This window comes from Falco cherrug, chromosome 10, assembly GCF_023634085.1.
Source record: "Falco cherrug isolate bFalChe1 chromosome 10, bFalChe1.pri, whole genome shotgun sequence".
Lineage (NCBI taxonomy): Eukaryota > Metazoa > Chordata > Aves > Falconiformes > Falconidae > Falco > Falco cherrug.
Window position 1 is genome coordinate 1,175,702 of NC_073706.1, and position 12,989 is coordinate 1,188,690.

At 57.4% G+C, this 12,989-nt stretch overlaps 1 protein-coding gene across 6 annotated transcripts in view; it reads right to left on the reverse strand.

Annotated features, from left to right (window-relative positions):
* The window catches only part of EPB41L1 (erythrocyte membrane protein band 4.1 like 1), a 62,817-nt gene extending 50,061 nt beyond the window's left edge, over window positions 1-12,756 (reverse strand). For all 6 annotated transcript variants that reach the window (XM_055722265.1, XM_055722263.1, XM_055722266.1 and 3 more), the window contains exons 1-2: window positions 12,620-12,756; window positions 3,351-3,400 (exon numbers count right to left, since the gene is read on the reverse strand). The gene's annotated coding sequence lies outside the window, so the exon portion shown is untranslated. The remainder of the gene's footprint in view (window positions 1-3,350; window positions 3,401-12,619) is intronic.
* Window positions 12,757-12,989: the final 233 nt, after the last annotated feature.

A 12,989-nucleotide genomic window follows, 5' to 3' on the forward strand; every position in this document is an offset into this window, starting at 1 on the left:
AGCAGGCACAGCACTGCCACTGAGCCAGCACCTGCCCTGCAGCAGCGCTGTGCCAGGGGCTGGCAGCGCTGCCTGCCCAGCCAGAGTCCCACTGCTGAGCAGGGTGAAGGGCAGGGGGGAAAGAACAGCTTCACCTTCCTAACTACTCCATAAAACTGTCAGCGTTTCTCAGGCAGAAGGTGATCTGTGCAGCATCCTGGACCAATTCTTATAATGAGCTAATCCTGCCCAGGGGTGCTGGGGAGGCACCTCAGCAGCTGCTCTGTGCTCATCTGTGCCTTGCAGCCATTGGAAACCACCTGCAAGCAGAGTTATGGGGCTAAACCATCTCAGTGCTGCATCCAGACAGTGCAGAGGGCTCTACCTGGGGGACGGGGCTGCCCTGCTGCAAAGCTGGCTGTGCCCTGCTGGCCCCTGCACGTGTTTTTGGATGGGAAAGAGCTGCCCAGGAGGTGCTGTGGCCAAACAGAGCAGTCTGTCTGGTAGGGACCAGGCTCTCCAGGGAGACACCGGCACCACCAGCACTGCAGCCATCTCTCCCCTCCTACGCCAAGCTTCAAGCAGCCATGGCACCAGAGTGGAGCCTGGGGCTGGGCTGGTGGAGCAGATGGAGGGAGACTGAACCAAAGGCTGTTATGGCAACAGCCATAACTTTTGAACCCTCTTTGAACCCAGCTCAGGTAGCTGCAGATATGCCCTGTGGCTGACCACTGCAGAGCACCAGCAAGGCACCTCAGACACACACCAGAAGCAGGCAGGGGTGTTGCAAACCATGTGGACCACCCATCACCAAGGAACGCTCTTCCTCCACCGGTGACAATGAAGAGCAGCTCCTGTCCCTACTCCAGGTCACCCGCTGTCTCTGCAACAATCTCTGCTTGCAGACAAGAAGGTAGAGACCATGGGTTCAGCCGTCTTGCACTGGGATGTAGCAGCCAGGGGGGATCAGTTACCTTACATGCAAGAAGAACACAGGACCAAATGCCGTGGTAACCACAAGGCCAGGCTGTAAGCAGCGTGTTGGAAGAGGAGAGGAGCTTGAGTAGGTGAAGAGCACCTAGAGTAAGAGCAGCCACTGCTAGCAGCCCAGCACAGGCACCTCCCATCTTCTTCTTCCAAAGGAAGGCCCAGGCTGTCTGCCTACAGTCATCATCCTCTGGATCCACAGCCCCAGAGCCCTGTTTGGGGTGTAAAGCAGTGGCTACGACATGCCATTTTCCCCAAGGTAATGGTCACATCTGGTGCGCCACTAACAAGGAAGATGGAGTAGTTCAGTTGGAAGGGACCTACAACCACAATTTAACTGATGACCGTCTCTTTCGAGCAAGCTCCCAAGGAGACAGTCCTTCCCCTTCACCCCTGCCTACCAAACCCAGCAGCAAGCCCGTCATGGCATCCAGGAGGTAGGGTATTATACCAGCTGTGAGGGAGCTGTAGAAATACAAAGAAATTAAAAACTCAGCACCAGCACAACCACTGTACCATGACCGGAATGTCAACAACCCTTCCAGAAGCCAGGGGACACCTCCCTCGGCACAAAGCAGCAGCTGGCCCAGCTCTGCTGGCAAGGCTTTGCTTGCCGGGACTTGCCAGGGAGCTGGGACCCACGGGAGACTGGCACACTGCTGGGAGAGTCTGCCCCGCATGCACAGCCACGGAGCAGTTCTGCTGTGCAAGTGCTTCCCCAAGTCCCCAGCACTGGCTCACAAGACACAACTGAAAGAGGGAAACATGAAACCAAAGACCCCCAGACCTGGACCACCGTCCCCCAGCAGAAGTGAAGGGTTGGCTGGGTACCAGGAGTGGTGGAGGTGGTGTTGTGTGTTGCATTCCCCATGTCACCCCAGCACGGGGAACCCCGACAGGGACTTATACCCCCATGCAGGGGCTGAGCTTCCTGCCCAGGAGCGAAACGCTCCCACGCTGGCGGTGGCTGGTGCCCACTCTCCCAAGCAGCCCCCCTCGCGCGGAGCCCCACTGCAGAAGCCCACAGGCAACCCGCCCCATGCTGGAGGCAAACTGAGGCGTGTGGCGATGCAGGATCACATGCACTCCACCACTGAAGCTGAGCCTGCACCTCTGCCTCCACCAGTTCCAAAACTGGCCTTCACCACCCAAACTCTTCAGCATACAGAGGTGGGACAAGAAGCCCTGACATCCTCCTTGCTTTCCCTACAGGCACACCCCCCCCAAACACAGGCAGAGCTGGAATCGTGCCAGACCCACAAAGAGCTTTCCTGGAGGGATGGTCTTGTAGCACTGCTGGTGAGAAAGCACTCATAAAAAGCAACAAGCTGCCCCATTCAGGGCCAGAGACACCTCTAGCCCTGAGGAGCACATCACGGCAGCCCATCGCAGCCCTCGGCAAGGACACGGATCCCCTGCCCGCACCCAGGGTGCTGCCTGCCTCTGCACCCTTTGCCTCGCGTGCGCAGGAGCCAAGCCCCAGCAGGCAGCGGGGTTCCATGGATGCAGCGAGCCTTGCCGTGCATGAGCCGCATGTTCCTGTCACCCAGGCAAGAGCCAGGACAGCAGCCATGAAGCTCCTTGTCCCCAGTTTTCAGATGACAACACCTTCCTCCCACCTTGGGGCCAGAGCGAGGGTAGAGCCCCTGCGCGGCTCCCTGCCCAGGCTCACCTTGCAGGTCAGGGAGCAAAAGCAGAAGTGAGACCTTGTCCTCCCATCTATCCCCAGCCCCACACTGTCCGCAGGATGCATGGAAGCAGCTCACATCTGGTTTCACATGGATGACACTGTGCAAACGTACCATGCACTGGGGTCCTGGGGTGAAGCAGCCCACCCAGATGGAGGGGCCCCAGGGGTCTCCAAGAAAGTCTGGACCACATGCTCTTTCAGGCATCCCAGCAATTTAATTCTGCAGTTCGGACCTATCGCTCTCCTCTCCCACCCCTCGCCCCCAGCTGCCCGGCGGTGGCAGCCACCCCAGGATGCACCTCAGGCCAGCCGTGCCCAGCCCCCGTGAGCTGGGGACCTGCACCAGGCGGAACACAGCGGCTGGTCTGCAAACATGCCATCTGCCTCCGATGCTCCACACAAAAGAGAGCCTGGAAACTCAGCACTAGAGAGTGACATCCTAAAGTCGGTCTGTCAGCAGGCAAAGACCAGGAAAAAAATGCCAACATGTGAAGAAAGCCAGAACAAGCCCAAGCCCAGCAGTTTTGTGCTTTGGTGGTAGCAGGCCAGATTTTCAGTTCTGCCGGGGGTTTCTGGCAGACGAACCTCCCTGCAGCACTGGCTCCGTGCTGAGCCACCCCTTCTACGCTACAAAAGCCACTCAGCCTCATGTGGGATCTGGAAAGGAGAAAAAAAGCTTTCAGGATAAACTCACGCTGCTTCCGGGGTCTGCTCTCAGCGCTCTGCTCAGGCACGACTCAGAACCTGCAAAGGAGAAATCAGATTTGGTTAAAAAGAAAATAAACCCTTCCCAGAGATGATGGCAAGTGCATGGAAGGATGTTAGCCAGACACTTCATCACAAGATGGTGCCTGCGCGGCTCGAGCGCTGCGTTTAGACTCCGTACAAATCTGCTTGCTGGAGAATGTAAGCTCCAGCTTACGTTAGATGCCACTTTACTCTCAAAAAGACTGATGTGAAAACAGCACCTTCTCATGCAGTCAGTCTACCCGCTGTGTGCGTTGTGAGCCAGCTCTGCTCATTTGAGTGATAAAAGCAAATATTTACTAGAGGCAGTGCCGCAGAACCAACACACCTCCGAGAAGTGAAATAGAGATACCCTCCTGGCACTGCCCAAGTTCTCCTTTCAGGGCCATCTGTGCCACCCCATTGTCACCTGTCCTTCTGGCTCACCGGCACGGCCCCTGCGGTAACGCCAAGGGCGGCATCTGGTCAGCAGGGCTTTTACCCCAGGTAACGATGCAGATCAGTGATGCAGGACCCACGGGAGCCAGCCCCACTCCCTCATGCATGGAGCTGCCAGCAGCTCTGCCACACCAGCAGTAAAATCAGCACTTTTAACAGGAGCAGCCTCAATCCTGCCACAGCATTTTCAGAGACACTTTTTAGATTACGAAAATCTAATGGAGGGGGGAAACTGCCCGGCAGACACTACTACAGTTACATGAAGGAGCCAGCACAACCTCACGGCACAGCAAGGCTACCTTCTGCTTGTCCAAGGGTCAGTTTTCAGACATACCTTCAACAGGCAAGGGCCATCCTCCCATAAGCACAGCAGCAGAGCAGGTGGGATGACCCACCTATGCAAAGCACCCACCCCTCCCATGGATTCAGCAAAAAACCTTTCACTCTGCAGGCAAACATCAGCTGTGTGCAGCCCGACACAGCTTACCCTGAGTGACACTGACCCACAGCACTCTCCCAAGAGCTCACCCAGGACACAAAAGCTGCTCCACTTTCCGTTTGGACAGAGTCCCCAAGCAGCACAGCAACACGCAGCAATGGACCCGTGGCTGGGCAGCTACCATGTGGGGCTCCAGCCGTTCCCTCCTGGACAAGGACAGGACCCACTGCCGCCCCCCTGGCAGAAAACCTGATGCAATAAGGCCGGGAACGTCACCTCCAAGGAAACAAAATCACCTTTGAGCAGGGAGAAACTGCACCCCAAACGATTGGCATGAGAGGTATGGGAAAGAGGAGGGAATTACAGCCACCACCTGTGCAGGGTCCTGTCCTCGCTCTCTGCTGCTGTCACACAAGGAGAAGCACAAGCAGGGTGTCACCAAAGGCTGCTTCTGGGCACGCTCTCATACACCCCTGCCCATCAGGGACAGGTTTCTTTGCAGCGACCATGTACGCTGGTTTTACTCACTCAGCTGTCTGTCTCATGGTGTGGGGAGCAGGGCCGTGATGCAACACGGGGCACCCCTGTACCTGGCCAGCCAGCACCAGCACTGGCTGCACCCACAGCCCCATGTCCCCCCACCCACACACACCACGGGGCCACTGTCACGGGGCCTGAACACCCCACACCAGTGCCCAGCACAGGAGCCGAACATGCGCCCTGGTGCACAGCTCACTGCTCTCCCAGACCTGGAAATGGCATTTCCCCAACCTGCTTGCAATTACGCAAAAGCCTGCACTGCCCACGGACCAAGGGATGCCGCTGGCATGTGGAAGCTACTGTCCCATGCCACTATCTACGTGCCCACACCCACAAGAGACCTCTGTCCTTCACTTGCCTCCTCTCCTCATGCAGATGCCACTGCCCAGAGGCTAATGAGCCAAAGGAGAGAAAAGCCCACCAGGAGAACTCTGCCCTCTCCCAGTGGCAGAACATGCGGGTGCCCCAACAGGCCAAGCTGATCTGGGGAACAGACACCAGTATCAGCAGCCCCTGCTCCCACCTGCAGACCATCACACAAAGCTGTGGGGATCTGTGGGGCACTCTCCCCTCTTTGGCATAGCCTCTGTGGCCTTGCTCCTATTCTACCAAGCCCAGCGATTTCTGCCTTGTGCTGTTCCTGGGTTCATACACTCTGCTTTCTCCCATCCCAGCTCAAGGATGCGTCAAGAGATGCTCAGCAGAGATGGTCAGGCAGACACACAACCAGGGACAAGAGCAACCGGCTTTCAAGAGACCCAGAAGAAGGGGTGCTGTGGCCACACTGTGTTCCTCCTGCAAGGGAGGACGGAGGATGCAGTCACCAAAGGCAGGGCAACAGAGCGCTCCCCGACCTGCCTGTGTTAACACTGCCAAACAAAGCCCCTGTGCTCTCCATCAGACACCAGCTCTGCCTCCTTCCCATCTTCTGCTGCATGAAGCAGCATTCGCTGGGGCTGGCTGCATCACAGCAAGCTCTGAGCTATAGACATTTTGAGATCTGAGCTACTGCATCAATTATTTTCATATTAATGAAGTGTTCTGAGAATACAGGCAGAGGGAGCAAGACCCTCCCCCAACCCTGCTCACTTCTGCCTACAAACAAGCAGCTCCCCGTAACACTCCTGCAAGCAAAAATCCATGCTAGATTGCATCGTGATCACCTGCTGTGCAGCTCTCCCCGGCACCAGGCCAGTGTATCTCAGCCACAGACACTGCCCCAGGCTTGAAAGCATCCCCCAGTGACCCACATTGTCACAACGTCATCATCACAGCCATCCAGCCTGACCCTGATGGGGTGAGTGCAAATGCTGGCTGTGGAAGCAGGCACTGGGACACCAACAGCATCCAGATGAAGACTGTGGTCCGTGCAAGGGGCAAATCCTGCTCAGCACCACTGGCAGGCTCAACCGCTGGCTGGGGTTAGGAGGGAGGCCAAATCTGAGCCAGCACGTTGCAAAAATGCTCATGGGTACACCAAAGGGCAAGGAAGGGGACAAGGATTCATGCTGCCCTCTTCACACATCTGCCGGGAGCAGGCACGTAAGCAGGGCAGGGCAGCACGGCAGCCCCAGGGCAGCTCTGCCAAGCGCGACTGGAGTGAGGTCCCGCTGTGCTGGGATCACATCAGCGTTGGAGAGCTGGGAAGGCTGGGCCCAGCCAGGCTCTGCAGGAGGTGACCATGGACCACAACCTGCGGGCCTTTGGGCTGCCCTGCCCACCCACGCCGGGCTGCCGCTGCGCCAGGGTGGGGCTGGGCTCCAAGGCTCTTGCAGCAGCACAGAGGCAGCCAGGTGGGCTCACAGCAACGGTGGAAGTTGCATGGACAGCTGCGTTTCCTCTACGTCTTGCAGTAGTTCCAACGGTCACCCTAAAGCCAGCTGCATTTCTTAGAGATGTACCTACCACACATGAGGCCAAGGTGACAACATGGATTTACTCATGCCATACTACCAGAAAGCATTTTTTGGTTCCCTGAAGAAGAGCCTCAGTGAATTTGCAGAAGTAATGGCCCCTGCCTCACGTAGGCATGCACACACCCAGAGCGAGATCAGAGCTCAGAGGAGGTTTCTGTTGCTCTCGCCAGGTCACTCTGCAGGACCTTCACCTGTCAGGACTTGCAGTACATCTCCTAAAAGGCAACACTGCTGAAAATTCAGGCTGGAAGCTTTCCACCCCGACATCCACCATCAATGTCGGGTTTATACTCTTGCAACAAATTGCACCTTCCCACTGAGAGCAGCAGACCCAGCTGTACAACCACCCCTTAGCCCTCAGCTGCTCTCCCACTTGGAGACCTCTGCCACATCCCTCTCATCACCAGCAAAACAGAGACCCAAAGCTTTGTCAGGTGCCACACCATCCCATGCTCAACGGGAGCTCCTGCCAGCAGAAACACTGCCAGATCAATAGTGCACCTAATTAGGGCATGTAATTGCTTCTCTTATACACGGGGGTACTGCTTCCCCAATAGGATCATTAAGAAAAACCTGCAGGATCCCTCCCGGCACCGAAGCCCCTCACGCGTGGCCGGTCCCATGTGGATGGGCAGGTGGAGGATGCGAAGGGCTGGTCCGCACCCCCTCCCGCCCTGCAGCCCACCAGGGTCTGCACCTGCCTGCCTCTGGCCTGGCCAGGGTGGCTTTTGGCTGGCACTCACCCCAGCAAGTACAATTAGCTGATTACAAAGGGGAATGTGTCATTTAAAACGCACAATCAAATTTCCGGGCCCTTCTGCCCATAGCAAAATGTCTCGTGAAATGGCTCATTCTGTTCTCCCATAGAAACACGTTTCCTTTCAAAAGCCTGATATGAAAAGAGGGGGGGGGAAAGAAAAGGCAAAGCTAAAAATATCTTCTGAAAGATACCACGACAACAACAGATTTGCAGGAAAATGAGGTGGGAAGGGGGCTGTGAATGCGTTAAGATCCTGTTTAATTTCTCCCCAGCCACCTAAAAAATCCACCGAAGGCAGAAACGATACCTCAACATTTCCTTTGTGCAGGAGATGACTCCACCCTGTGTTTTCCTCTCCATCTGATACTGGGGGAAGGATACCAGCACACATCTCGGCTCCGCTGCGTGGCAGCGAGCAGGGCCGGCAGTGGGTTAGTAGAAGCAGAGGGAGGAAGGAGCCGGTGGGTGGAACCTGGCAGCAGGGCTGGGCTGTGAATCCTCATTCAGCATCACCTCAAACACAGGATGGTTTTACGTTCACGCAGCACCTAGCCCTGGTTTCCACCCCATCATCAGGACCTTGCAGAGGAGCGTCAGTCTTTGTGACTGAGAAGGGGTCAGGGACAGCAAAGCCCAGTGAGATGCCTGCAGGGTCCACTAATAGCTGGTGGGCAGCGGGCTGGTTTCTGAAAGGGGGGTGGCGCAGATACTGAACTGCCACAACGTTTCATCACCGCAAAGAGGCCAAGTGCCTGAGTAAAACTGCTGACGGGCTGGCAACTGCAGATCTGCAGCTTCAGCCTCATTTGCCTCATGTTTTCAGCACAATAGGGTCAGCCCGGTCTCCCCTCTCTGGGCTGTGATCACACCGAACCCGCGATGCTGCTCACCCTGACCCGGCTGCTGCCCGACACACCGCTCCTGCGCTGGGCATCCCCGGCCTGGGCACCCTGGGCATTGCTAAGCCCCCGGGGAGCCCGTATTGCCCTCTGGAGGGCAAAAGACAGACCAGCAGGAGAAGATTGAAAGAAATTCCTCTTCCAGCACTACCATCCAGGTTTTAAGGCTCTGTCTGCTACTCCCATCCTCCCAGACAGCAAACCTGTGAGTGTGCGTGAGCATGCACGTGGGCATGCACACACTATAGGCAGGGCGCTGACTAATTCTCAGCATCAGTTCAGAGCACCCTCAGCTGTGTACTAAGACAAGCAGACATGAAGTATTTGTACCAAATCACCCATCTAGGGCTCTAGGATGACTGCACCTTTCCACACAGTCCCACAGCTCCCTGTCTGGCACAAGGAAAGCAAACCTTGGCTTCTGTCCCAGTTGTACAAAAGCTCAGCCCAGCAGCTCTTGGTACAGCTGCCTCCGCGCACCCCCAGACAGTTCACCCCCTTGGAGCAAGGCAGGGCGGAGGGAGCAACTATCATCCAAGACAACGGGGGGGGGGGACGACGACGACATCCGTGGGGCCTGGGCGCAACACCCCGCTCTGCACCAGGGTACGCTGTGCCAACAGGAGAGCTGCTGCAGAAAGCAGCCAGGGCTTCCATGGTGGAAGATGTGGTTCCCAGATCTCCTTCTCTCCCCTTTAAGGCACACTTAGGTCCTGGACAACATACAAGCTTCTGCCCCAGGACTGGGAGGAGAGGAAAGATGGAACTGCAACTACAAGGCAATACTGCAACATGTCCTCACCAAAGGCAGTCTCCTCCCACCATGCTTCCCATCTCCTGTAATCCAGACAAGGTGATGTGCATGAAAAAGACTGGTCCACTCAGCAAGCTACCTCGCTGGCAGTGGTGAGGCTCAACTTTATAGACCCAAATGGCACAGGGCAAGTGCCGGAAAGGAGCTGCCAAAGGAGACTGTCCTACAACTCCCACAAACACATACGAACCCTTCCAGGCTCAAGCCAACAATGAGCACGGGTCGAGGCTCAAACCCCAGCATCCCCATGCAGGAGGAGACAGCCAGGGCCAGCCCCTCCGCTCAGCACCACAGAACCGCACAGGTCTCCCCGTGCCATTGCCCCAGTGGTGACAAATCCAAACCTGCTGACTCAGAGCCACCCGACTGCTCAAATGAGAACAATAAGCCACGCAGTCATCACTGTCACAGCCTCAGTGCAAGCACATTTTTCAGTGCCATAGGAGTCCTGTATTTGTAGCTGTACAAGTCTTTCTGCACAGGAGCTTCCAGCAACCAGGGACTCAGGAACCTCTGCCGTTTTGTGTTTCTTCTTTTGTATCTATGCTTAAAACAGAGCTTCATACTCGGCTCAGACCTCCAAGTGACAGGCACCACATGAAAGTCTACTATATAGCTAAACACAGGCCTTACAGACGCCCACGCTGATCTGCTGCAAAGCTTAAGCCCATACTCAGCCCATCTCCTCGCACACACTTGCTTCCCCATCAGTATCCCAGCTGTCACTCAGGCACCATAGTGCTGTGCCCAAGGCAGCAGGGAAATATCCCCGATCCATGGCCAAATAAAATTAAGGCAAAGGACACTCAAGTGATGTCTGTGAGACCAGGCAGGAAACTCGGAGCAAGCCCAGGAACAGCCAAGCCCACCCCCTGCCCTTTAACCAACAAGCCATTCTCTGCAACTTCCTAATTTAGAAACATCATTAGCTATGGGCAAGATTTCTTTTTTCAGAGACAAAATTAATCAGGCTCCTGACCGGTCTGTCTGTCTGTCTCTGCAAACCCCCTCTAGTAATGCAGAAGTCATCAGCAGTGCTAAAGCAAGGAGGAACGCAGGCAACACAGAGTGACGCTGAAGTTATACATGGAACGAGGGCTTGGTGCTGCCAGCAGAAAGCGTGAAAGGCTGTTGTGTAAATCAGTGAGAGATCCAGCTCCTCACCGGGACCAAGGTCATCACCCAGAGTTTAACAGGGAGCTCAACTACCTGGGGGAAGAAAACTGATTTTTAATATTTTCCCCATTCTACACTGCAGTGACTTCTTCAGCTGACCCAGCCACTCCTCCTGGCCACCCATAAATGACATACCAGAAGACACTTACCCTGGAAGGTTGTTGTGGTGGTGGCAACCACGGCAGCAGCCCAGGCAAGGGGGCGCAGCAAGCTCTGAGCCTGCACTGGACAGGAAAAGTACCGAAACCTTCACCCCCCCATGCCAGGAACACAGGCTCTCTTCTGCCCTCATGCTTTTTGACCAGAAATACAACACTGGACTTCAAAACCCTTTTTTAGAAGCATCCTCCAAAACAAAACATGTCCTCTGAGGGTTTTGGAAAATGCTGATTTCTCAAAATATTGGTAAAAATAAAAATTCTGGACAACTACAACATCAACAAGCAACCAAAACAGCAAGGGAAGAACACATCACCTGCAGCCAAAGCCAGACCACTGTCAACACAAACGCCCAGGCTCTGCAGCTGACCCAGAGCTGCATCACACCCTCCAAGACAGCCCACACCCCTGTGACCCAGCCCAGGGCTCTGCTCCTTGCAGGGATGTCTGGTTTAATGACTGCATTGCCATCTGAAGTTGCGGCTAAAGCAATCAACATGGCACAAGGACGGTGCAGAGGAGGCACCTCACACCCTGTGAGGGACACGTACACCAAGGGTCTTTGACACCAATCGTGGAGGTTACCCCTGCACGAGGAGGGAACGCTCTGGGAGGAAGAGGGTGGTTGAGGACCTGCCACACACAACAACAGCCAGGGTCCACTACAGCTTCCAGAACATGCCCAGCATCTCTGCACCCAGCAGAAACCAGGGTCCTCATCAAGAGCACCCCAGGGAGACTCAGCTCCGAGCACCCTGGGGAGGCCTCCATGGGCAGGCTCCATGCCTACCAAACCAGATTCTTAAAATAATGTAATTAAAGAGTAATTCCCTTCTTGCCAGGATCATCACCCAAATCCAGCCTTCCCTCAGCTTAAAACTTGCTTGACAGCAACAAGGGCACGCAGTTGAAGGCCACTAGAGCAGCTCTCCAGCCCGCAGCCACAGCCAGAGGGGTTGGACACATGCAGAGCCCTCCAGCAGGGTGCAAAGGACGCAGAGATCCACAAGGCAGCCCCAAGGAGCAGACCTTGGAAACAATGTGCTTCCCACATCTCCACTTGTTTGGAAGCAAAAATCACTTTGGACAAGTCTAGCATGAGAAAGCTGGAGGGAAAGTGACAGTCCAGTGCGGAAGGAGACTGATGCATGGGCTGGTCTCTCTAGGGATGCTGGAGAAGCCACACCTCATCCACAGCAGTGGAGAGGGGGCTGATCAGGAGTCACCTCACACCATCTACAGCTGAAGCAAATACAGCTTCTCCATCGTCTGCTCCTGCAACACATCGTGAATACTCGACCGCACATACCTCGACCATTGTTTGTCCACTGAAGGGTCCCCCACCATAAAGCGCTGAAGGCTGGGCATGCCGGAGGGAAACAATACCGCCGCGGGAACAGCAGGAGAAACCGTGTTTTATATGGAAACCACCGAGAGGGAAAAGGGCCGGGCAGGTCCTCTAGTACAATCTCCCGGGTAACCAGCCTATGGAGAAAATGCTGAGCTCAAGGATACCTCCGGAGCCCACCTCCTGCCATATGACGATACTCCAAAAATAATCACAGAAATATGCGCGGACCCATTCCAAGTTGCTCCTGGCTCTCCGCTCATTCCCCTCTAATGTAAACCGTCTCCCTGCAATCACAGCCCGGCAGCCAAATGCCATTACGGCAACCCGCAGCTCGGGGCTAGGGGTCCCCGCGGCCGGCTCGCCCCGCGGCAGGGACCCGGCTCGCGCTAACGCCCCCCCGCGCTCCGCGCTGCGGGTGGGAGGCGCCGTGCCCTGCCCCCCCGCGCCGGCCGGACCCCCGTGGGGAGCCGCGCCCCGAGCCAGCATCCCGCCCCCCCGGCGGGCAGGACGCGATGCGGCTGGCGCCCCCCCTCCTGCCAGCGGCCGAGGAGAGGAGGCCCGACCGGGAAAAAAGCTTTCCCAGCGGCAGGGCTGCGCCTGCCTGGACCCCTGCCTGCGAGCCCTGCCTGGCGCCCTGCCCGCCTCCCCCCGCGGGCAGCGGCCACGGGGCTGCCGGCGCTGCCCACCCTCGCGCCCCCCATCCCCGGCCCGCCCGGGCGCTCACCTTGGCTCAGCCCGCTCCGCCGCCGCGGCCGCCTCCCGGGCGCGGCCCCACGCCGCAGCAGCGGCCGCCGCCCGCCCTGCCGCCCCTGCCGCCTGCCCGCCGTGCGGCGGGAGCACAGCGCAGCGCGGGGCGGGGCGGAGCGGCCGCGGCTCTGCGGAGGGGGCGCCGCCCCCCCGGCTCCGCAGCGCCCCGCCCAGCTCCGCCCCGCCCCCCGGCCCGGCCCGCCCCGGCCCCGCCCCGCCCCGCCCCGCCCCGCCCCGCCCCGTGGGAGCTGCCCCCGGCCGCGCGGTGGGGTGCGGGACCCCCGCGCCGTTGGGCGCTGCGGGGCGGGGGGCGGCGGGGCGGCTCTGGCGGCGGAGGAGTTGCTGCT